The sequence below is a fragment of the Strix aluco genome, chromosome 14, assembly GCF_031877795.1.
Source record: "Strix aluco isolate bStrAlu1 chromosome 14, bStrAlu1.hap1, whole genome shotgun sequence".
Taxonomy (NCBI): domain Eukaryota; kingdom Metazoa; phylum Chordata; class Aves; order Strigiformes; family Strigidae; genus Strix; species Strix aluco.
Window position 1 is genome coordinate 13,813,745 of NC_133944.1, and position 25,969 is coordinate 13,839,713.

At 38.7% G+C, this 25,969-nt stretch overlaps 1 protein-coding gene across 7 annotated transcripts in view; it reads right to left on the reverse strand.

The window, feature by feature from the left end:
* Nucleotides 1–25,969, reverse strand: part of ZNF536 (zinc finger protein 536) — a 352,727-nt gene that overhangs the window by 303,068 nt on the left and 23,690 nt on the right. For 2 of the 7 annotated variants that reach the window (XM_074839489.1, XM_074839497.1), the window contains exons 1-3: nt 14,395–14,475; nt 13,323–13,454; nt 11,959–12,082 (exon numbers count right to left, since the gene is read on the reverse strand). The exons of 4 other annotated variants lie outside the window; for them this stretch is intronic. The gene's annotated coding sequence lies outside the window, so the exon portion shown is untranslated. Of the gene's footprint in view, nt 1–11,958; nt 12,083–13,322; nt 13,455–14,394; nt 14,476–25,969 lie in introns of those variants that run through there. One more of the 7 variants, XM_074839490.1, reaches the window with a different exon arrangement.

Here is a 25,969-nt window from a genome sequence, read left to right on the forward strand (position 1 = left end):
GATGTCTTTTTGTCCTTGATCAACATATATCCTAAAGTACTACTTGCAATGAGAGTTTAATGTTCCTCAGAATTTACAGTTAAACAGTACACTTCCAAGGAATGTATTTTTTCAGGGAGATAAAAGTATCTGATTGTTTTAAAGAACCATTCAGCTGGCTAATTGTTCCATAGCTAACACATGGTATTCAAACAACCCACACATTACAAAAGCTCATCTGGATAATAATGGGCAACTATTATTGCAATGGTTTACACTTTTCTAATACAAATGAATGGATTTTATCAAAATTTGAAAAAAAATCTAAGAAGCTGGGTATGTGTGAAAAATAGATGGTATGAATTGGCAAGGCAAGGCTAAGCATTTTGTTCTCTTAATAGGAAATGACCTCATTTACACTGGAGTAATAATTAGTACTGCTTCACTGACAGTTAAGAAAAAAAGTTTCACAGTATAATAAGGCAGCATCTCCTTTGTTAAGATCTACATTGATTATTAACCCTTGCCAAGAAAACCCAAATTTAACTCTGCATTACATGTGCTAATGCTCTATGGCAAAAAGTAAGAGGGGAGAAAAAAAAAGAGCACAAGCTAGAACTAAGGCAGGATCCTAACCTGCATCCACCAAACTCAGCAGCTGCTGCGTGGCTGGTATCAGAGTGAACAGGATAGGATGTCAAGGCTTGTTAAGTGAGTATATTGATGTCTGAAATATTTTCTAGTTGGTGAATATTTAATAATAACTGTTAGAGAATATATTTGCTTTTGCCTGGATCGTGAAGCAAGCGTGCATCAGGTGTGCGGTTAGGCTTGTTCCATGCTTCAGACGTGGCTATTCTGAGAGCCAGATCCTGCCAGCTGCTGTGATCTCCCAAGAGAGGAAGAATTACCTATAAGTTACCTACACTGTCACCACTTCTCCTCCCCGTGAGATTTCCCAGCAGACAGAGACACAGCACGCAGGAGACAGGGCAGGTTCAGCCTTCTGAGGCAGCGCTGCGGGGCAGCTGGCGGGAGGCAAAGCAGTCTGTGCTAGAGCAGCCCCGAGGCTGCTCCACATTACCCCACACACAGACTGTCCTACTGTCTAGTGACTGCCCTTCCTCCACACCCTGCTCTGCCCAGCACTGAGCACCCAGCTCCGGCCAGGCCCAGTGAGGCACTTGGGGACACAGGCACCTCTGCTGGCCAGGGTCTTAGTCTGTGGGAAGCTGCTGTGCTGGCAAACGGAGTAGGTGGGAGTCCTGCAGCCACCCAGAGATCAAGCATGCTACAGACAATGGCAGCCTGAGCTCCTCACGCATCCCTGTCAAAGGAACCCTGTTTCTGAATAATTTACGCAACATTTAGGTGAAAATATTTTGTATTTTATTCAGTAGACGCATTTTTTTTTATAATGAGGCCCTCATTAAAACCAATATGTGTGTCATATTGTCAGGCAAATATATGTTAAAATGTCACTTTGAATATGAAATAATACATTTTAGGGGCTTGACTCATTAAAGAAAAATATAAGCGAAAGAAAAAATTTCTGTGGATAAGCCTGAAAGAGCCGGGCAGGAAACATTTTCCTGTCCTGCAAAAGTTTTTTGAGATTCCTTTTGTTTTTTCCCTTTCTGCATTTCAGAAAAAAATCATAATCTTATGAGGGCTTCCATGAAAATAAAAGGTGAATAAATGAGCAGGATATCCTCCGTCATCCTCCTTTTCCCTCCCCTCCCACCCACCACCGCCGCAGGGCAGCCAAGAGGGCAGCAAAGCCAAGGTCCTCAGACTGGCATGTCTCACACTTCGCATCTCACTGGAATGCACCCACCCACAGCCCTCAGCGTCAGCCACTGTACCTCACCTTGGAGCTACTCCACTTGAGTAACATAATTCAGTGTTCCCTGTCCAGAAAAAAATGGCTCTATGCAAAGCCACACCTGAAAGGGAGATCAGGGCTTCAGACTTGACCTGAACAACAGCGCCCTAGATGCACAGGTCCCTCCCCCTTCCCCCATTTGAAGACAAATTCAATCCCAATCCATCTATTCCTGAATAAAAGCAGTTGAAGTTGGCATGTTCCAATTCAAAAGCATTTTGTCAGGGAGCTGCCAGTCAGGTACCACCATAATCCCAATTTACTCTGGTTTAAGCAGACAAAACTCCTCTGAAGTGATCTACATCTACGCGTACAGGCTGCAAATGCAAACCAAAGATGACACAGGAACAACCAGTAAAAAGCTACAGAAGAAACACAACCACAAAAAGCAAAAGTATGCCCATCACAGATACACAATAAAGACTGGCATATCAACACTCACAAAGGCCACAATTATTTTCTTCCACTACCCAGATGTTACAAAGGTATACGACAGCTGTGTTCAGGCAGCAGCACCAGCAGAAGGGTGGTGCAGGAAGGCCCATCTCACCTTCATCCCTTTCCTCACTCCTGCCCTAACGTGCAAGTCAAACCCTTTCAGTCAAGTCTGAAAGGGGCTACTGAGAGCAGCTCCCTCCCAAAATGAGCTCCTCAAAAGCCCTCAAGACACTATTAGGCCATTCCTGATAAAAGCATTATTTCAGGAGGACTGGCATCTGACACCCACTTACAATAGACAGTGAAACAGGTGAAATGCAACCTTTTTGCTAACATCTACATAAAGACTAGGGTAGGGCAAACATACAAAAGAAACCCAGCCTCGACAGTAAATATTCTTTGAGCCAGTTCTTCAGCCACCTAAAAGAAAACAATTATGTTAAAACCCCTAAAATAAACAACCTTAGACTCTTCCGGAGTCTTCCTAAGATCTGCAAGACTATTTCAATTCAGTTCACCTCTGGGCTTTTATGACTTGTATGTGCAATTAATAGCAAAGGAAGAGGGTTTGCAGGACAAAGCTCACTGTCTATTAATTGCTGAAAAGACTTAAAGTTTTTCTTTACTTGTGCTCATATAGAGATGGGTGTTACCTGCAGGATTTTGGTATGAAACAGTAAGGGGAAAATGAAAATCTCCCAGTTCTGATCCTGGGGCATCTGAGAAGCACCTCTGTTGAGAACAGGTATGTGCCATAGGCACATTACATAAAGGCAGTTTTATGGTGTATCTAGTTCTAGAGGAGTGCCTCGAATTATAACCATAATTGAAGCTGGTAGCAATAAAAAAACCAAAACCACCACCAACAACAAAAAGCCACCACACAGGATACAATTAAATGGTCAGGTGTTAAGGGTGTCCTGTTGGAGTCTAATTGTCATCAGCAACAACTATCCGCCGATAACACAACTCTACTTCTACTGAAATAATCATCAATCCACAGTTTTAAAAAGAAGAAAATATAAAATACTTATGAAATGATAGCTTGGGAAAATGCATTTTTCATTCCTAACTATCTTGTTAGTGCATCAAATTACAAAACACCATCTGAGGCAGTTTTCACCACATCACATAAGAGGACATTTCATAAGTGATACTGCTCTCATCACAGTCTAGTAGAGAAAGAAAGAGGGAGTTTGTTTATAGATTCTTTCTTGTTTGTTTTACATTTTCTATGTAGAAAAAAAAAATCCAATAACCCGCAAAAAGATGTAGGTCAAATGTTCTCATCTCAAATCTTCCCTGATAAGTAGCGATTTAAGAAGTCTATATAAAAAATGTGTTATTCCCTTTCAGCTCATAGGAAAAAATGTTTCAGAAATAGCACATAAAAAAATATTCAATGTCACTAAAACTGGAATAGAAAATGTTTTATAGATTAACAAACATTGTAATGAATTTGCACAACCTTAACTGACTGTATACATAGCATAATGAAATGGTCTACTTCCTTTCAAAGAAAAATTAGGTATTCCAGCACATAGCTTTAGAAAAGCATTGTTCGGAAAAACCTGCATTTTTTCCCAGCTACCATGTAATTTGTGAGATGCATTTTTAAATGATCTGCAACTGCAGCAGGCTTCATCAGTCAGATGATACAGATAGATAATTCACCAAACTGTCACATGATCTTCCATCAGTCTAAAAGATGTGAATATATTGCCACAAGCTTTGGGAATAATGGGTGCACCTGTTTACAGTGTCACCTCTGTTTGCTAATTGTCTCCTTGAGCTACATTTTACTTCTAATGCATTTATTTTTGACAGGCAGTGTCTATTTAGAAATCACATTACTTCAAGTGCAATTGTTCTTTTGTCTATCAAGTAAATGAAGTGTTGTTATACAGATTTCAGGTTCTGATTAGTGAAGTATCAGCACACCACAAAGGTCAATCAGTTATTTACCTGAAGTAATAGAAGTATGACAGGCCTCCTGGATATCCTCTAGATCATGGTATAGCTCATATTAGTATATTTTCTATTTCAAATATATATAGATACACCTTTCTATTATTACATAAATGTATTAAACCTTCTAAAACATACAGTACTGTGCACACACAGAAAAACATAAGGGAAAAAGCACTCAAGTGGAAAATGTCAATGTCGACGCAGACCCAACTTGTCTACACTAGTATTTTAAGTTAAGCCAAGATAATGGTAAAAACCAAGGGGTCGGTCCCACAAACATTTTGCAATGATTTATGTGCATAAGCTGTCACACCAACAAAACTAATGTTTTAAAACCACACTTTTTTCATTGTGCTTCCTGCTTTTTATAGAACAGCGAAGCAAAATTTAGTTAAGGTTACTTGCATTAGCTCCAACTAATAAGATGCCATAAGAAATTAAGATGACCCGCTTGAGGTCTGAGAAGGACCACAGGGGATTTTTATTCACACCCATACCCTCAAGTCTGCAATGTTACCAACGTTCACTTAAATAATATGTCTCAATAGGTACAAACCCATGCCTTTACATATATAGTAACAGAGTCAAGTACAACTACACTATCAAACAGGAAATTTTGAAAATCTAAATCAGCACATTGATCAGACAGCCACTTCACTGCATATATATTGATCTTCTTTAAAAAAAAAAAAAGGCATTTTAACTGTTTATTACCGAGGTGGAAAATAGTACTACTATTGTGGCAGCAGTGGTTTGTCAAAGCCTCATTACTTCCCGTGTACCTCTATCCAAGTTCCACACCCCATGCTCATCTCTGCCACGCAAGGACAAGGTAGAAGAGAAGCGTATGAGAGCAATATAATTTCCCAGACAAAGGCAAGGTCCAAAGCTAACACCCACCCATCCTCGTGAAGGTCTAGGTACAGACTGGTCTCTGTACGTGCACAGCAACCTCAGGGGTTTACCAGGGATTTCCAACCACCACTGCTGTTTTACCAGTTTGCCAAAAGAAACAGAGACAAAAAGCCACGCTTGCCTTAAGTCACATTCTAAATTGGCTCCCAGGAGCATTCCCCTACCTTGTTCACTAAAGCACGGTGTATGTTTTCTCAGTGTTTAGCATATGCTATGTAACCTGAGCAGGACTTGTATTGTTCCAGTAGTTGTTTTTCTAAAGTATGTTCCCATCAGGACCATAATTACATGCAAAATACTAGAGTTAGAGTCATTCATAAAGTCATTTAAAATTTTCTCTAGCACTTTCTAGCAAGATTAGGGCACATCTTGAAAGAGAATACGGAAGAAATCACAAATCTTGGTCATAGATGCAAACTGATGATAAAAGTTCAAATTACTCCAGGTTAGTTTATGTATTCCAAGACCCAAAATGCTATAGGGGAATCTCCCCTGATGTATTTTGAAGAGCAGTGCATTTTTCAAGTATTTCTGCAAATGTAAGCACAATTTAGGTAGAGTTAATCATTCATGAGCATATTATATACCTGTATTTATGACTAAAGCTCCTGGAAACTTGAGTCTGAAGTTCTCAAAGCATATTTCTTCCACAGCTTCTAAAGTTAAAAATCAAAACTGCCATACACTTAGCAGCAGCAGGATTGAGCCTGATGCTTGTAAAAGAGGCAATGGACATGAAATTGCTATTTGCTCACAAGCCCAACGTGTCTCTTTGGGAAGATGTGTCTCCCACCATGGCCTGACACTGCAGGAAAGAGATCGTTTATGTGGAAAGTTTACAAATTTATTTAGTAATTTTACACCTACCCCGAATTACTGTTTTCTTTTACACAACAGCAAGCAATCTTTAGAATATTACTTTGCATACAGAGAAGTGGATACTCTAGCAATAAGGCTGCTTGCCTAAGACTAAATCCCGCCAAGCACTTCTTTTGCACACAAACAATCTCCTTGAAATCAATGAGATTTCTTGAATGAGCTCTTCACACAAGTAAAAGGATCAGGTCCTTAAACAGCAGAAAGTACAGATGACCATGTTAGCATCAAACAGGAGGAGGTCTCGGCAATGGAGTGAAGTATAGTCACCTACCACACACGGTTAATGAGATGTGACAGGCCAAATTCAGACCAAATGTAAACAGGGGCATTTTCCTGTCTGGAACAAAACCTCTTAAAGAGGTCTAAGCTTTGCTTCACACATAGTATTGGGTAGTAGCAATGCAATTAACCATCATCCAGTAAATTACCAAACCTTACCAGCATTATGATCACCAAAATAACACCACAAACACTCTAAAGACACAGGAAAAACATGACCATCTACCTTCCAACACCCACAGCTGGACCACAGGTGACTGTCCAGCCCTGGAGACCAGAGCAGAGATTCAGCATGATGCCATCAAAAGAGATCCAGGACACACACATGCCAGAGAGCTTTCCAAAAACACCAAGCCACTGTTTTCCTGGGTTCCCCTCGCTTCTAACACAGTCCACCTGCATGCCTCCTGGGCAGTCAGACCGTAGTCAATGCAACACAGGCACCAGGCACCGCATCTCACCCATCAGACCCCTTCTCCTCCCTGCAAACGCCTCATGGCACTGCTGAAGAGCTAGCCAGCCTTTCACCCTATTTTACCTCAGCTTCTGGACCTCTATATAATTGACAATGGAAACATTTAATTCTGTTTCAGTCACTGCATTTCTCTTCTATTTTAATATATATTTTAATATTGGAGGGAAGGGTGGTGAGGACACAGCTCTTTCCAAGCAGAACTAATCCTCCTTTGAGGATGGGCGAGCCCCACACAGCTCTCAGATCCCACCAGCAAGAAGCTCTGGTTAGCTGGCGAGGCTGCACATCTCAGCAGGTTGTAAAACAAGGATAAACAACAAATTATAACTTAGTGGCAACTTCCGCTTTCCCCCTGCAGCCTGGGATGTGCGAGACTGGCCACTGAGCGCGTGGGTAAGTGCGGGGAGTGCATATGCGCCAGCAGAGTTTATAGTGAAGGAGGGGAGCACGTGGGTGGTAGCAATTTAAAAAGCAGCTGTGTGTATGTTTTTCCCGGTTAGACTGTGAAATCACAAATGGTGGAATCAGCACTGTAAGCTTAAAACCACGCTAACCCACTTGGCTGCATTTTATTGTTAACTTTGCGTCTATGTTTTTCCTTATTTTTATAAAAAACACAGAACAACTCCTCTGCCCCAACTACCTCCTTTTATTAATAATAGAACAAAATTACACTAAATATTTCTAATGTAGAGATAAAATGGTGAAGAACGAGAGAGTATAAAAACAGGACATTTGGGGCCAGAGCCTTTGGAACATTCATACTGTTACATATATTTTCTCTAAGTAATCAGGAATGTATTGGTATTTTGAAATTATGTATCTCTAATAACACAAAAGTACTTAAGAACAGAAATAGACAGTAATGGAAAATGCAGTCAACTGTTGACAACATATAGAATTTCAGAAAATAATTTACAGAGAACAGCACAGCAGATGAGTCAAAATTTTCTCAAAAATATTTCTTGCCTCCGATAGTCCAATGTAATTCATTTTCTATCTCTGTTCATTAATCATTGTTAAAATTAGTGATCCATTTCTTCCACTCTGCCATCTGCACTCAGCTTCGTAACAAACATGACACCTTCCTGCATAATAAAACCTGACAACTACGAGGATGCATTTCCAAATAGCTTTCTGCATATTTGCACCTCTATAACTGATTCCGTTGTCAGACAAAAGTGGATTATTTAACCAGAGTTCTTTCTTTATCAATTCAGTACACAGACGTGTGCTTGTGAGGGAGTGCGTGAGCGTGTGTGTGTATGTGTGTGTATAAAATGATCAAGTAAAAAACACTTAATCTGAATTAAAAACAAGCTATACCAGTTATCTTTGAATTCTCACAGTAGATAAAATTGATCACATATATATATATGTGTGTGTGTGTTAGTTTTAATCTTCTACTATGAAGCTTAAGGATGTAACATTTGGATTGACTTCATCTTGTAAAGTTTGCATGCTCAAGAATTATCCTGACACTCCAATTTCCTCCAAAAGAAAAAAAATTTAAAAACCGTATCCAGCTCAGTTTTGTTTCCCAGCCTTTGATCACTGATGATTTCAAATAAATATTTTTAAGGTAAGATGAAATATCCTAGCAATGAGGAGATATAAAAAAGTACACAGATAAATAATTAAAATTCCGGATGTCATTTCCATCCTGTTCAGGCTAGCCTCTAATCTCCTGATGGCAGACAGGGGACCAGAGAACAGGGTTCGGTTCTTGGTCTCTTTCCATTCCATCAACAGACTTGGAAAGCTGTGGCAGCAGGGCATCTGAGTGGTCCCTTCGTAAACGCTAATTACACTTAGATCCCAGTGATTAACAGAACCTGCAGTTCTCAGCACACTGAAAATCAGGCTAATGGTGGGAGCATTAGGCCATGCACACACAAGTCAATGGGAACCTGTCCACCGACCGTGAGGAATCTGGTGCCCTGTTCACAGCTCTCTGACAGGAACTGCGCCGCCAACTAGTGAGCAGAGCTGGTCAGCCATGAAAGCCTGCGTCCACTTCTGTTGAAAAAGTGGTAGGCAGTAAGACAGTGGGGAGGGAGAGGGGGCACTAAGGAACATGGAAGTGCACACCAGAGTCCTCTGGAGGCCAAAACTAGTTACCAAACCCTTTCAGGCCTCATTGAAAATATTTTAGAAGTGTACTAATATTACCTGGAATTCAAAAACTACAGTCTTTTCCAATCAAGAAGATTATCATTCCATAGTAACTCCAAATAATTGTGCCTACAGCAAATTCTGCAGGTGCCCTGTAACTGCCAGCAGAACGACAAATACAGTGTCCAAGATGGGAACTACTACATTTTCCATCAGTCAGTTTCCTCAGTTTTAAGTTTTGAGCCATGGCCACCACAATAACCCATACCCACATACATACCTCCAAGCCAGGTGAGCCCATGGCCACCGAGCAGCCCTCCAGACACAGACACAGCTGCTCCATAAGCTGCTGCACACACACTTCTGATGGCTGCCACCTCCGAGGACAGATGAGCTCTTGGGAAGAGCAACGAGGGCTGACAGCACGGACTGGTAGACAGTGCTGCATTCAAGAGACCATGGTCACTTCCCAGCTCTGCCAGTTGACCTACTCACTAAATTGGACAAGCTGTCCCAATTCCAAATGTCCCCATTTTTCCATTATCAATGGAGATGCTGACACTTGCCTCCTCTGCGACCCCCTGACGAAAAAAGCTAAATGGTTTTCAACAGCATCACAGACTACAACACATATAAGGAAACTGTATCAGTACAATTTGGTTAACAAACACATCTTCTCTCAGCATTCCAATTTTCATCGAAGCAGTACCACTAGTATCATCGTCTCTCCGATATATTTGTGACAGAAGCTGTCAGTGGAGAAAAGATCTTCCATTGCTAACATCTTAAAAAGCTTCTATAGCACAGACATCATAAATTACAGAATATATACTGCAATGCTTCTTTATGAATAGATGAAATATAAGGGGGAACTTGAGTACAAGCACAGCAGGTCAAATCTAAATTCAAGCAACATCTCCAACATACACCATGAGAAGCAGCAGAATGCTTTGAGAACAAAGTACCCAATTCTGCCTTCAGATGTATGCCTGCCACATGCACAACAGGCCAGAATGAGACCCAAAGTTTCTGCAAGAATTATTTCAGAAAGTTAAATAATTTTTATATTCAAAGAAGTTAAAGAAAAATTAAATCACTTTTTTTTTTTTTGATACAACACTGTAATACAACAGCAAGCGTATGTCAGTCTTTGGAAGAAAATCTGCATCTGACATGAAAGTGTCTGTTCAAAATTTAAACCAGATGTGATAAGGAACAGCTGAAATCTAAATTTTGGGAAAAAAACAAGATGTAGAAGAGATATAGCAACTGACTTCTGCTAGATACCACAAAGGTAAGAGAGCCCTCTTTTTAAAGTGTTCAGACTAGAACCTTTCTAGGTACACACAAACACTTTAACCTTTTGGTATTATCTTTTCAAAATGTATTTTATTTTGGGGTCTAGGGCTTGTTGTTTTTTTTTCTTTGCTTTCTTATTTTTTCTTTAACTTCCTCTCAATTTGGAAATTGTCTAGCCTTTTTATGAATTTTCTGTATGTTCTTGTACAGCTCTTGGTAAGCATTTGAGAACAACTACCAACTATGCTTTTTATTCTTCACTTAGAAGAAAAAAAAAATCAAACAGGCATTGTCTCTATAGCTGCCTCTTTTGCCTTTTAGTTTCCTTTTTTCTTCACATGTCTGCATACTGACACATTCAATTTCAGGTTATCAGCACATCTGAATTACAGAATACTGATGGGGATAGAGGGCAGGCCTCTCTGGACTGATTAGCATCATTTAAGAAAGCATTCACTTGCTTGCTTCATTGGCTGCAGGGATTCCATGATGGGTGGCCTTTTAGCATTAGAAGTCAATATGGAGCAATCTCATTTGAATTAAATATGGACAAAAGAAAAGATTTGATTGTGGTTATTCATAGCTAACCTTTTAATTTCACAAAGCTCTGAAATTTGGGGGGTTGTAAGCCATAAAACTTAAATATACTTAGTTTTTCATTTCTTTTCAACTTGCTTTCTTCCCCTCCTCCAGTTTTTATGTACTTTTTAATTTGTGCAAAACTTACACCAGAAGCTTATTTAAAAAGAAATGTCTGGATGAATATTCAGGAAAACCTTTTAACCTAGTTAAACCTACACCGACTATAAAAGGAGGAACGCCTGATTCTAATCCATAAATGTATGTAAATCCACTGAAAAACATACTTGTCTCTATTGGACTCATACTTGTTTCCAAATGGACCATAAATGCAGTCAAGTATTTCATTAACACAAATAATTACGTATGGCTAGTCATATTATGATCTTTGTAAACAAGAGCCTAAACCCATGGAAAGGTTGCAATGATTTAAAGTACAGCAACAAAATCTCATCATAGGGAAACAAATTTCTATTCTCACATTAAAGTAAAATTATTAAATTAACCAAAAAATAACAGGGTAATGACAAGTTCTCACTAACTAGTAAAATCACAGATATGTGTAACATCAGGCTACAGAAATAGTTGGGAGAAAATAAGTAAAGCTTAAATTTTCCAAAAGATTAAAAGAAGTTAAGTGCAAAATTCGACTTCCAAGTAGATGAAAGCATTAAAAGTGTAGCCAACCTCTCTGAATATCTGATCCCTCTGCACTTGAAGACAGTGGGAGTTTTGCCATTAACTTCAATGGAAGCAAAATCAGACATTGAGAAATGAAGTGGAAATGGCTTTTGCTGAGCTGGGCTGACTGCCATGATACAGGATAAGCTCAGCCTATAAGGAACAGAGGATAAATATCACACTACTTCTAGCACATGACTTGTCCCTTTGCTACCTATCCCAAAAGACTAGGCTTAAATTTGAAATATATAGTTAACTCCAGTCCAGACAATTTCATAGATATCCTGATGAAGGAGAAAAGTATTAAAAGTCCCTCAGTGGGTGTCTCATGGAAAAAGATTCCAGCAAATCATTCCTGCACTGCAGACACCACTGAAACTGACATCAAGATCTGTTTAAAGCATTTTCATGGATCATGTTAAAGATTAAATCAGCCCCATAAAAAGAAGCAGCAAAACACTACCTGCATTTACACCTTTTAGTTGTTTTATGGAAGTTAAGCCTGGAACCATCCAAAGTATTCACAGAATTACTCCCGTATTCCTCAAGATTTTATTTCATTCCTGCTGTTGTAATACAGAGAGCACCTAGATGAAAGAGAATGGAAGGTAGGGAGTATATTTCCTCAGGAAGCATATGCATTCAACTTTTTCAAACTGTATGATCTCACTGTAGCATTCAATAGTTTTAAAACTCAACTTTATCAAGTTTCCCTCCTGTCCCTAATTTACTAATTTCAAAAAAATTTTTATATTAGGTTTTTTTTCAAGCCAGTATACCAGACCTCTGCACTTTCATGCAGCATTACATCAATAGCATCCTTAGCATGCATTTTGTCCATTTTTAAATGGAATAAGTCTAAATAAAGAAACAAAAGCGCTTGGGAGTACTTTCACTGCAGCATAAGCATTCTAAAAAGGCCCTTCACAAATGTTTCCAATATGCTTTATACTGCAACCCAATGTGCAACTTCTAAACTACACCACCACAAGTAAGAAATTAGAAATGTTGAGGGCTATTGAACACTGAATTTTCACAGTGCATCTGCACAAAGTTATTTAGCACAGATGTTTCTGTAATTGTGATCCACTGGAAAAACTCAAAGTGTTCAATGGCCCTCACGCTTCCACCTGCAGAGCAGTACTGGTCTAGTACAACTATGCTGAGCTGTAACATATAAAAAGCAGCAGTAGAGGCTGGATCAGACTTTGTAAGATTTTCACAAATAGTGTTATTCTACTTTGTGAAGGGGTGACATGATTTTTGTTTTTTTCTTTTCGTTTACAAAAAGACCCACATATTAAAAAGGGGTGAAATAGATTTTACATGCCTGGCTTTGAACCTGGGAATCTCCCACAGTGCAACTAATTGCATTGCCAACAAGACACAGGAGTACACCCACAAGCAGCATAAAATGTAACTGTGAGGGGTGTGATGGTAAGTCTTTATAAATAATACATTCATCCCAAGGTGCACTTGTGTCTATGTTGTTAATGTAGGTATTTTTTCATTAGTAGCTGTAAAGATATCTGGGCAGGTGAACATCAATATGCCTCTAAAGACAATAAAATTGTGGAAGCAACAAGAGGACAGAACTTGCTTCTTAAGCAGAATGGTTAGGTATATTTAGTTTGAGCAACAGTGAAAGGAAGTGAAGATCGCTACAGTGACCCTAGCTCTCCTGTGCATTCACATGGCCTCAGAAATTCCCAGGAGAGCATCACCATATTCTGACTTTCAACAAAAAAGTGTGTCTCGGAGACCGTAGAGACAGGCAGTATGTTCCTGCCCACACGAACGGCTGAGCAGAGAGCAGGCAGCACAAACCTGTTTAAAGAGCACTGAATAAGGACCAATAACTTCTTTGTCATCCCACTGCCAATGTACAAGGAAGCAGGTGAACCATTCACTTAACCTCCCTTGCAAATCCCCAAAAAAGGATTATAGAGATTTTTTTAGCTGAGAAAACAAGAGGTAATTGATTAGAGAAAAGATTATAAGCAAGATAAGGATAAGACAACTTTGATATAAAAAACATCATCTAATATGGCTATCAGCACACATCGGACTGTAGAAGTACATAAACATTTGTTGATAGGTTGCTGGTTTTGCAAAACACAAATCCATAATGTGGAGTCATATTTTGAGCCATAAAAAGTGAGGATAATGGCCAAGTTATCATTTGAAAATTGGCTGCAGCAACTGCACAATACGTTTTTCAAAGCATATGAACAATAATATGACAACTGCTCCCGACTAGATAACCACTTTGCGCTGCTGTCCCACCAGATCTAACAAACTGATCTAACAAATGTAACCACGCCAGTGCCTCAGCAGGAGAGCAGCCAGGATCACTTAATTGTTCCAAGAATCTATCTTTTTTACAGTTCTTGTTGCTAAGTTGTTCCTAGAAGTACCTTACTTGATGCAACACTCTTCCACTATCTCTAATTTTCTGTGGAGTTCCACAAAACTGTTTTACCCTTCTCTCCTTCACTCCTCTCTGTCTAGGCAATCTCTTTTTTTTTTGCTCATGTGCCTTCTTCCAAGTTTATGTCGATGACACCCACATTTACCTCCTACATCTGTCTGCTATCTGAGCCTTGTACAACTGCCTGCACCTGAGACCACCTCTTCCAATTATGTTGCTGCCAATTTAAACTTGAATGGATGAAACTGAACTCCTGCCATTCCCTACTTTCTTTATCCCTGTTAATCAGCAATGCCAATTCTTTGCCACCTTCAGTATGGCTCCTCATTCTCTGTCTCAAAAATTACAAACAACTCCCAAACCTGCCGCTTCTTCCAGTACCATAGTTTAAGAAACAATCTCTTATTTCTAAGCAGCAAACACTTCAACTTCTCCATCCTGACTGCTACTGCAACTACTTCTACTTACTCATTCCCCAAATACTCAGCTCCACCCCAGCACAGACAGCTGTTCACTGAGTAGGCCCAAGTGTTCTGCAATAGAAACAATAAATAATTAAATGATAATGAGGAGGCAGCATGCTGATAGAGGAGGTGGCACTACATCCTATAAGACAGCACCAAATCAGTGTGCCAAGATAATAGAGAGAAACCAGGCAGATCTATAAGCTGAATTTTCATTTAAGATTGAAAAGCAAAATTCTGGTTGTCCATAGTAAACATCTGACAGTAGTGTATAGCACTCTGATTATATTAAATTTACCACTCTGGGAAACATTTTTAGAGATGTGCATAATGTTCTTTCAAAAACTGAACACGGGGCCAGAAGCCCAAAGGCATGCAAACCCTTGACCCTTATTCAGGCACCTAAATACCACTAAAATGGAGATCAAGCACCTAAAAACCCAAAAGGCCGCACACTTCTGAAGATGTAAGCCACAGGCATGTAGCTCCCTGAAACACTTTCGAAGTTGTAACCCCTGGTCAAATGCTATCTTAAATGCTACCATCCCACCACCTCAGTTCTCACAGCAATTTTATCTGGTTGATGTGTTTATTCCTGTCCCATACTGCTACAAGCTATAAAAATAGCTTTATTGTTCTACCTCAGAGGTGGCTGCTGCTCAGTATGAAACCTTCTTAAACAACTATCTCCCAGCCATTCTGTTAAACTTTGTAAGTGCAGCAAACTTTAAGGTACTTGAGTGAAAGTTCACAGGTAAGCGCATGCTCCTCTTACAACCGCAGAGCTAATCAAGAAACATGAAAATAACGTGTGTTGCACAAAACATTCATTCAGTCCCCTTTCATACTAAACCTCATGGTGCTTAAAACCTTGGCACATTTTCGGGTTTCCAGCTATTCTCACTGCACAACAACATGAACAGAAAGTAGCTGCCTAGAAATAACCATTTCTAAAAGCTTTTGGTCTCTGATTCCCTCTATTAAAACACTGATCCTTTTCATGCAGGAAAAGGGACATTTTAACGTTCAAGAGACAAAACTTAGTCTCAATAAAAAAAAAGGAAAGAAATGTTAACAGTCAAATGGCAATATGGAAAACAAGAGAGGAATTAAAGCTGAAACGTCATCCTTAACTCACCCCCACCGTGCCCAACTCTTGCAGGGGTCCTCTAACAATTGGTAATCCTTCATAGTGTACCATATGTGCTGCAATAACAAGGCCCAATGAGGTACATTAAGGATGTCATTTCAACCTTACCTCCTTGCTTCTGTGAAATGAAGGGAGACCCTTAACTCCATTTTAACATAGTCTAGTGATTGAATAAAAGTTGTACTTTCCTAGGACAATGCTGCTCAGTTTTGTAGTGTAAATAAAAACGGCTTAAGTTGGTCAGCTGCTAACCACATGGTAATAATAAGTACAACAGACCGAAGTTCACAATTATTTCAGATTTACTCTCTTCCTGATCTTTCATTTTTATCAGCAAAACATCCTCTTGGCAATGGGTAGCTAAGCTGAAACTTAAATGAAAGAAATGCAAGAAGTAAATGACAAAAGACACAATTTTATGAAAGGAAAATATTCAGACCTCAGCCTTGACCTTGACCTTTTACTGTCTTTTAACATTAAACATTTGCCCCACCTTCGAAAAGATAAATGTGGCTTTTGATGACAGCCTATGTTATCTGAGGATTAAAATAGCCCTCTTGCAGTGCTCAACATTAAAGTCTTCCGCATTTGCAAAATTGCAAACAGATGCAACTCAAGTACCTGCAAATAATCTGCCAAGACCAATTTCAAAAGGGAGATTTCAAAATATGTGGAAGTCATTAGGACATGTATTATTTTTGCAATGAATAGGCGCCAGGAGTGTCTCAAGAAGCAGATGGGTGCTACTTTGTTTATAAAAGATCAACAGAATATTTGCCTGTAAATGAAGACGTATAAGCTATATGAAACAATTATGTTAAAATGGTGAATGTTTCAAAGCTAATTGTAATGGTCTTTTAAGATCTGAATTCCTCATTTCTTACAGCATGCTAAAATATCATTTTAGTTTTGGTCTTGATTGATATAATTACAAAAATGGCAGAAAATTAAAGCAAATGCTGTCAGTTTTGCTGTTGTAAATGTTGTCACTTTATCACTTGTTTACAGTTGCACCCATACTGATAAGTGAATATTTTTCAACATGCATAAAAAATACGACCTTAATCTCATGGGAAAATACAGAAAGGACAGTAAAAAACATTAAGCTTAAAAACAAAAAAAAAATTTCCCAAACTGCAACATACTACCTAATGACCAGTAGTTTTAAAATTCACATCTTTATAAATTTCCAGCTTAATAAAACAGAAGATCACAAAGGAAACTATGACTATATATAACACATATAAATTTATAAAGAACTCAATAAACATTAATGCATTATCCCTGCAACAGAACAATAAGCTGTAGCACAATATGGCTGGTTAAAATCTCAATGTTGTATTTCTCAAAGTAATATATTTTAAATCAGGCTTCCAAATGATAATGAAAAATTTATCTGTCCAGATACTAAATCTATTTGGCATTATTTACCATGAGGAGGATGTATAAACTGCAAGAAAACCACATATTTTACTTGCCCATCAAAAATATTAATTGCTTGGGCAAAGAGAATTTTGTACTGTTGATTAAGACAGCTATATCCAGAACATTCCAGTGAATAAATATTTTTACATTTGCCTCAGTACTTGTAAAGAGTATCATTACAATCATAGTTTAATATAGGTATTAAAAAATTGTTGGGGGTGTGTGTTTTGGTTTGGTTTGGGTTTTTTGTTTGGGGTTTTTTTGTTTTTACACAACTAGGCTTAAGTAAATACAAATTTATATGAAATGTTTATGTCAAAATAGTAATTCAAGATTTGCTGACATTGTAACATACCAACTACCAACAACTGCATGGCTACTTTCATTTATTGCCATTTACACAAAACTGGTACAGCAGGCTTAAAATACAGTGGGCACTCTGAGGGCTTCCACTGTATTTTAAGGTTAGGAGACCCAGTGAAAGTGAGAGTAAATACAAATACTTTTCACACTCTCAAGGTTTCACTAGGTCCTGCAAACTGCAATCTTCACTTTTTTTTCAGTGTGATGAAGTTTCTGCTAGGACCTAAAAACTCTGTTCTTCACTGATAATCTTCCAACTGGGGCTTCTACTGTTAGTGTATACCTGTAAGATAGAGAGAAGGAGAAAGTAAGAAGAAAGAGAAAGAAATTTAAAAAAAAGCTGCTAAAGAGAAATAATGAAAGATAAGCAAGAAGAGCTAGGCAAAGGGAATAAAAGAACAAATAACAGAGCAAGCAACACATTAAAAACTATACTTTGAATTAAAAAAATGCTTCTATGTGTGAATAAAACATCACAGTATGGGATTAGTGGAATATTTCCTTGTCACTATACAGGTTAGATAAATATACTAAAGGTAAAGCATATATAAAAACAAATTGCAGGTAGTGGAAATGTTTTTTCAAAACTTGCATTGGCTGTGATATAAATACAGTGAGAAAATATCTGGTGCCTTCTAGGAAATACAATTTAAAAAATAAATGAACTTCCATCTCCTAGCTCAGGGTGTCCAGTCTCAGCATCATGAACAAAATCAGAGTTAAGTTTCAGCTAACTCAAGGCTAATGGGAATAATAGATGAGTAAAGATGGAAAGATCCAGCACAAAAATTAATAATAGTATGGCAATTTTAGAGCTAAAAGGCTTTGGAAACTGCAGGTCACTCGGTGCACGTGGGTCGTTCCTGCCCGTGGTCAGAGCGAGCCACATGAGCACAGGCCAAGAGAGCTTAGACACAGTAGCCCATGCAGCACCTGCCATCTTTGTGCAAAAACGTCATTACGGAACATTTTCACCTTTAAAAGTACAGCTCTGTCACCAAGTGCTGCACTTCACACCATTATTTTCCAGGGTGCTTCATGACCACCTCCCCTTGGGACACCTTTGAGCAGATCTGCTGAAAAGAACAGAGGCCAAGGAGAGTCCAGTTCTAAAAATTTCCCATTTCCCTACAGCATCAGGAAGCTGGTGACAACAGCTGGTGGAAAAAGAGTAAGACACTAACACTAGCCAGCTCCAAGTGGATGAATGTAACCCAAACAAGGTGCAGCAATCAAGTCAACGCCTTCAAAACTGCTTCTGACTAGTGTCCTGTTCCCACATGGTGAAGGGGAAGGACCATCTTATCTTGGATCATACTTTCTCCAATTTATTCAATTTCTCCATTGGAGCTTTTTTAAGAGTTATTTCTATTTTTACTGTAACCAACCCAGGTCAGATAAACACAGATACTGCCTTCTGTTCCTAGCCCAAACACATCTGGGGATCAGATTAACAGAATTCAGCCACAGGATGACCCATTTACCTCCTTAACCTGAAGGGGACATCTCCCACTGCCCCCAGCTCTCCTTTCAACACAGAGGACCTGACAGATAGGCGACAGGCTACAAAATAGCAAGCCGCAATAGTAAGTTTTATTCGAAAGCAGTTGCCAGGTTCCAGAAATGGCAGGATTCGTGTTTGTTTGGAAGGGAAGGATGTATTTATACTGCAGATACGGTCTGAGCAAGAGGCTGTCTTGCTAACTCCTCAGAAAACATTTGTGGGAGTTAGATTTCAGCTTACAAAGGGGTCTGTATCATCTGGAGAGTCCTACAGCCTCCTGTCCACTTCAGGAGCTTTAAAGGGATACCATAAAGGTGCATATTTAAAACTGAATTTGAAGGTGGCTGGTTGACTCATGTCAGACTATATGTGAAAAACATTTGCAGGTACTGGTACCATAACGCTGCCCTGAAAAACTTGATTACAATAAATTCAGTTACAAGATATAGTGACCCTACTCTGAGCAAAACATACAATTTTAAAATGATGCCAGCCTCTGCAAAACTATATGGGATGTCTTACACCATGAATTAATATCCACTACAGACTTAGCTGAGATCATCAAACTCATTTCACATAAGACAACAAAGTAAATCACCCCAGGGACTAAGTACATGAAAAGCCAGCGTGCTATCAAACAAGCTAAATCCCTATAAGGTAGATTTCTTTAAGCAAAATATTAACTATACTTTCAGAATACACTGCTTCTATTGTTTATACGCACCACATAATGAAATGCTACTTCTGTTTTCACCAGATGGTAGCACATATAATTTTCAGGCCTTCAGTTCATATCATAATACAAACAATTGGTATGGCAAATATTACCGGTCTATAAACACTTCCACTGTTTCACAGCTCTTACACAAAAACAATACAATTTTTCCATTTCACTGTTGTAACAGAAACCATGATAATTTCCAATATTCCAAAATATATGCATATTTGGTCACTTTTTGCTGCCCGAAACAAATGAAATGATCAAACCTCAGACTCTTTGGCTGCTTCCGTTTTTTAAATAAAAATCAAATATTAACAAAACTATGCAAATATCACAATGCTTAAACAGTACAATACAAGATGTATCCTTAATACATTTTAACAATAACACATGCTGTGTTCCTACACTGGAATAACATCATCCATATGAATCCCAGGAATTTAGTATATCTGACAGTTTCTCTCAACCACCCATAACATTCTTTCCTGTCTCATTGTAGCTGGCAAAAGAGAATTCTATAATTGAGTGGTACAGAACATGTGCCCTCCCTGCTAGAAGATGACAGATGGATTATAAAAACTTCAAAGCAGAGCATTTGGAGCACCAGGGGAGAGATAGTGGGTATTTGAACTCTCAGTCTTTACCCAGGAGACAATGGCACTCTGACATGGTGCATATATCAAGGAATGGTGTAACTAGATAGACATAATCTTTCTTTTCAGTAAGTATTTAACATTCTGTTACGAACAAGTTTCAGCCTAGCTAAAGTGCAACTCATCTTAATACTAATCATCATAGCCTGAAAGGCTACATGCCCCCTTTTTTCAATTTTGGTTCAACTGCTCCTTCATAAAACTGTTTTTTAAAGGACAGAAGCAGCGTTACATAGGTGTTCGGGTAGTGGAAAGGCTATTTTAATCTTAAAATTACTGTTTTACTGGGATTTAGTATTTGCATATGTGTAGGTGAATCTGTTTTGTTTGCTGGAATGCTTATTTGCATTGTCTGCATTTAAAGCGCCACTCTGCCCCAGAGTTTACATACCACATGTTGCAGATCATTCACTAGACCGTTACTGAAGTTACCTTAAATTATTAACATCCCTTAAAAAACCCCACCCTTATAATTCTAGAGGCACAAATCTTTTCAAGGAATTGATCCTTTCACTCCTGCTGCTATACTACAATGAATGCTCTGTCTGATGCCATCTTTATTAAGATGAATTATAATCAGAAAAAAAAAAAAAATTCGTCTTTCTGCATCCTTTAAATACTTGCTAGAAACATAGAAAGACAGAGAATCCCATTCACACCAGAGGCACGTTCAAAATTTCTTAAAGTTAACAATAATTGAAACAGCCTACAGATTTTCTAAATCATTACTTTCCCATACCAAAACCCTATGTTTGTATATCTTGAAATTGTTCATCAGTTTCCTTTTACTGCTACTGTTACAGCCATTGCCCCTGGTTTATTAAGAAATTACTTGCTCAAATTGTTTATAAAAATACCTGTGACTTACTGTAAGGTCAGAAGTAAAAACAAGTTTAAATATCTCATTTGTCTATATAACAAAAATCACACACACATGATTTGACACAGTTTGCAGCCGCTGTTCAGTCAAGGCCCAGGACCAGAATAGCAAGGGTATTATTGCAGGTCAGAATTGAGGGGTACTGGCAGAACTGCGTGTGGGAAAGCTTGCATAACAGCCACACTGTGCCAAGCTTTAGCCTTTGTTATTAGTCCCTTTAATGAACGCCATATTCACACAAAATAAAAAAAAAAAAAAGCTGCATATTTTAAGTAGAGTGAATTCAAAACTAAACAATTGGAAGATTCAATGCTACAAGAAAGCCACACAGTAACTATTCCCATTCTCCTACAAATGCATTTAATAAAGTAACATGCGAGCAATTTTAAATATTTGATCCTTTTATTATACAGTTGAAACTAAAAAAAAAAAAAAAAATAGGCATGCAAGCACTCTGGAAGATGATGAGGCTGTAGTAGCAAGTAAAAACAATAGCACCAAGATAACACACAGAAAAACAGAAGCAAGTAACTTTGCAGCTGTGTTAATATAGCCCCAGTAGTGGAAGAGGCGCTCTCTAACTCACGGCCCAGTACTTCATTGTGGATGGCTCTCTAACTAATAGCACTGTGGCAAACTGCTAAGTTGCCTACTAATGTATATTCTTTCCTGCACAAAACATTAATCCCAGTCTTTACAAGAGAGGAGGAGGTGGAGGACTGTGATGCTTTGAAGGAGACCTGTTTTGAGAAACCCTTTTTTAAGTGCATTTTCATCTTTTCTTTTTTCAGTGATCTTGTGCCATACTGGAATGTAAACACCACAGGAATAGACAGAATCTCGAATTAAGGATTTGGATGCCTTTCTTTAGAAGTAATCTTCAAAGAATGTACATCCCAAACATCACAGTGGCTCAACAAGCTAGGAAGCTAGCTACTGCATGTAAAACTGCACAGGTCATACCTAGTACTTACTACCAGTTGGTTCCTGAATTGCTATGAAGATAAACAAAAATGTTTTGTATCTTAGTATATTTGACAGGCAAGAGTACCAGGGACGGTAATATTGCTTTAATGGAAGAAAGCCACTCTTTCACAATGGCACTAGTGTACTTATACACACTGTGTTGTTGAATTAAAAGTTAGCTCAGCAGGACTTTAGCTTTATTTCTGTTAGTAGGCATCCACCATCAGTCGTCGACGCTAGTGGAGAGGAAAGGCTTGTCTTATTTACAGATGCTATTGTGCAGACTTTAATAATAGTAAATACACAGAAGACAGACTATTGTGGACGGAAAGAATCTTTGGTTTAATGAACTGTCAACTCGTCCATCATAATGTTACCCAACCTAAAACCGCCAAATCTGGACAAGCTCTTTGATGATATAAAGCAGGCAAGAGGTTTTGTTCACACGCAACAAAATGGAAGAGATTGCTGCCATTAAAAATATACTAGTCCACGCTAGCACTAACTGCCACACATTTGTTAGATAATAGCTTGATTTTTTTCCTATGAGAATAGCCTTCTGCAAGAAAGAGACATTTAATCAGAGTGATACATGACATCCAAAAACTGAAACCAAAAATTATGGCATGAGCTAAAAGCAAGTTGTCTTCCTGAAGGCAGAATACTGAAACATCTTTAAGATTAATTCTGGGAGAGAATTTTGAAAGTCAAATGCTGAAAGATATTGAAAATACATTAATTATGCACAACTCAGGATCTAGGAGAGGTTAAACCCCAACTTGGCAGAAAATTGAATCCTTTTATTTGATACAAACTTTGTATATAGTGATGTTGTGTCCTGCATTCCTAATCTCCCTAGATCTACCAACGGAGCAAAAGGGCTGCAAGACAAAGGAATGAGAGATTTAGCCATTCCGGTGTCATCCTGCAAAGAAATTATATCGAACAGGCACTGTGGAAAACGGCTTCTTGCAACCATTTGTGGCAGAGGTCAAACCTCAGACCTACCTGGGGCAATTGTCCATCGTGTTCTATCAAACATTTGTAACAAGTTTTTCAACTTAAGTGGGATTCAAGGAAAGGAGACTTTTCACAGTTGCATCTGATGACTCTCTCAGGAACAACTGTCATTCATGTGCATTAATTTTCGCTGTCACCTTAAGCACTAACCAACCTTTGAAGACATGCTACTCTAACCTTCTACAGTGCATATTTTCTAGTTTTATCAGAGCTGAATTTTAATCCCTTATATTAATTGTGTGTGTGTATGTGCGTGTGTGCATGCGTACGTGTGTATTTTAACACTGGGGACCCTTGCTTTCTACTTTGGATAACCTTATTTTTAATATTTTAACCATTCATATCAGAATGCTCAAAATTTTGGATGCTAATTTTGAATCATCCACATTTTGATTCCTGCAAGAGTCAAGCACTTACTTTTCATTATAAAGTGCAACAATAGCTGTGCTCAGGAAGTCAAGTCCTATGTCTCTCAGGATTATTCTTCCAAGAATCAGACACACCAAATAAATGTCGTCTTTGGCAAATGCAATGCGAAATCTATGTATTAGACACGCATTCAATTTCATTCTACACATAGATACTTAAATGAAGATGAATCTCACACATTTGCTAAAGAGTTGATTGGTCTGTTTGATAACACCATGCTCTCCAAAAGGTCACCAATTTGTCTAACCGTAGAAACAACCACTAAAGCTGCTAAAGAACCAGCTTCCCAGAGCAGTAAATTTTGAGGAAGTTCTTCGTCTCCAAGGACCAAGATAATTCCAGAACACAGCCATGAATTCTGTTCTGGTTCAAGGTATGGGAAATTCCTTAAGGTAACAATTTTTCCTTTTGTCAGAATTCTAAAGGTCACAGTCTGACACTTTTAATTACTTCTCAAACTGAGGCTGAACCTAACAACCTCTGTGCCACTCAGATATTGCTATCCCACAATGTCATGCACTCTACTTTCCTAACCCTCCAGAGAAACTCTTGCCATCTTCGCACCCTTTGCCACTGCTCATCCCCATACACGAACTCTAAAATATCCCACTTTCTTCAGCTTTCAACCTTGATCCCTATGTGGGGATGAAGTCAGCTCTCTGGAGTGCTACCAAAGACCCAGAAGGCAGCAGGAGTTGAAACAAGCTATCTTTAAATCAGCCAGTCAATCAGTTCTCTCAACCATCAAGTGATGCAAGCACAGTTCTTGGACCAAAATCTTTGGTTCCCACTGGGTCAGACCAGCTGATTTAAGAATTTGGTTGCCAGACTCTTCTGTTAGATAACAATGAAGACACTACCAGAAAAATTAAATATCAGCACTCTTCTAAATATACTTCACACTGCCTATCGCATAATGGTCTGATCCTACTGGCAACAGTGTCAGAGGACTGATGATTTTGTGGATGCTACACGAGCCTGGCAACTTGAGTTCGATTTAGGTAAGGGGAGACTCCTCCACCAGTCTTATTCTTTTAAGAAACTACAAGCCCAGATGTCCTAGTCTGGAGAAGAAAAGGACATCTTGAAAGAGGATGTGTGGATAAACAACATAAAGAAGGAGTACTTAAAACACCTCTTAATTCCTCAGCAATTTTGAAAATATCACCTTTTCTTTTTACCAGTTTTCTTAATAATTTTTAATATCTAAAACGTAAACACACAGTAACCAGAGCAAAATGACACATTATAGGAAATGTGGTGAATAGAACTGGACAAGGTGGTCCACCCTCAGGAGGGTATATGAATGATTTCTGTGGGGTGGTCTTACAAATAACAGAGACATTTCACCCAGAACATCATAAACATTTAATTCTGATTTACCTTAAACAGACCTATACTTTCATTTCTTTGAGCTACTTCTGCAACACAAATAAACCAGAAAGTGGTTTTAAAGGGACAAACAAGGTCTCAAGATCTCCTAGATGTACACAAGCTTAACCCACTGTTCACTGGCTCCCAGAATACAACTGTAATAGCTATAACTAGAGCACTTAGTCTTCTTACTCAAGTTATAGACACTAAAGGTCTCAGTGCTGGAGGGTGCTAGTTGTCTAATCCGTGTCAACCAAGGTAACAATTCACAAATAGAAGGTGATGTAACTAGAGCATGTTGTGCTCCACTGGTCCTGGCAGGTAGTATTGACTCTACCCTCTCACCATCTCCTAGCACAGGGAATACTGCAAGTGGGCTTTTTTGCTAACAGACCAGAGACTTTAAAGAACAGCATTAACCACACAGCAACTCAAATAGAGAAGCACCAAAATTCACTGTCGGAGCAAAAATCACACTTAAGAGTTCCTATCTGACTGCCTAATATGCTTTTCTCCAAGACTCCATTTTCCCAGCAGCTGTCTCTATATGAGAGCTTTCGGTCCCATGCAGACAACAATGAAACTCCTTCTTTACCTGAAGTAACTGCTTAGGAATCACAATAGTTGCTAACCAGAGTTCTCCTAAAAGACAAAGAAACAAGACCACTCTATCTGATTATGGCATTTGGAGATACCATGAAGTTTCACTCCTGTTTAAATGCATGTTTTCCAATACTAGGTAAGAAAAAACTATTACAGCAATTCAAAGCTGATCTCTTGCTCAACAGCTGAAGCATTTCACCAGGGGAGTCCTGCATCAAACCATCCACATGGAAAACCTCAAGTACATCTTTCTAGAAATACAACCAAATGGAAAGTTGTTTTCCATGGCTAATCTGTACATATAAAAGAGTAAAGCTTGCTCTAAAGGCCTAGGCCTACTTGCTGCCAGCTTTTCCACAATCACAATATTTAACCAGAGACCAGGAGTATTTTCAAGAGCAAAACTCAAACACAGAATCTATTTGCAAATCTCTGGGGCATGGTATCAAAGAATAAATCGCTGCACAGGTTTTGTGAGTTACATGGTTGAA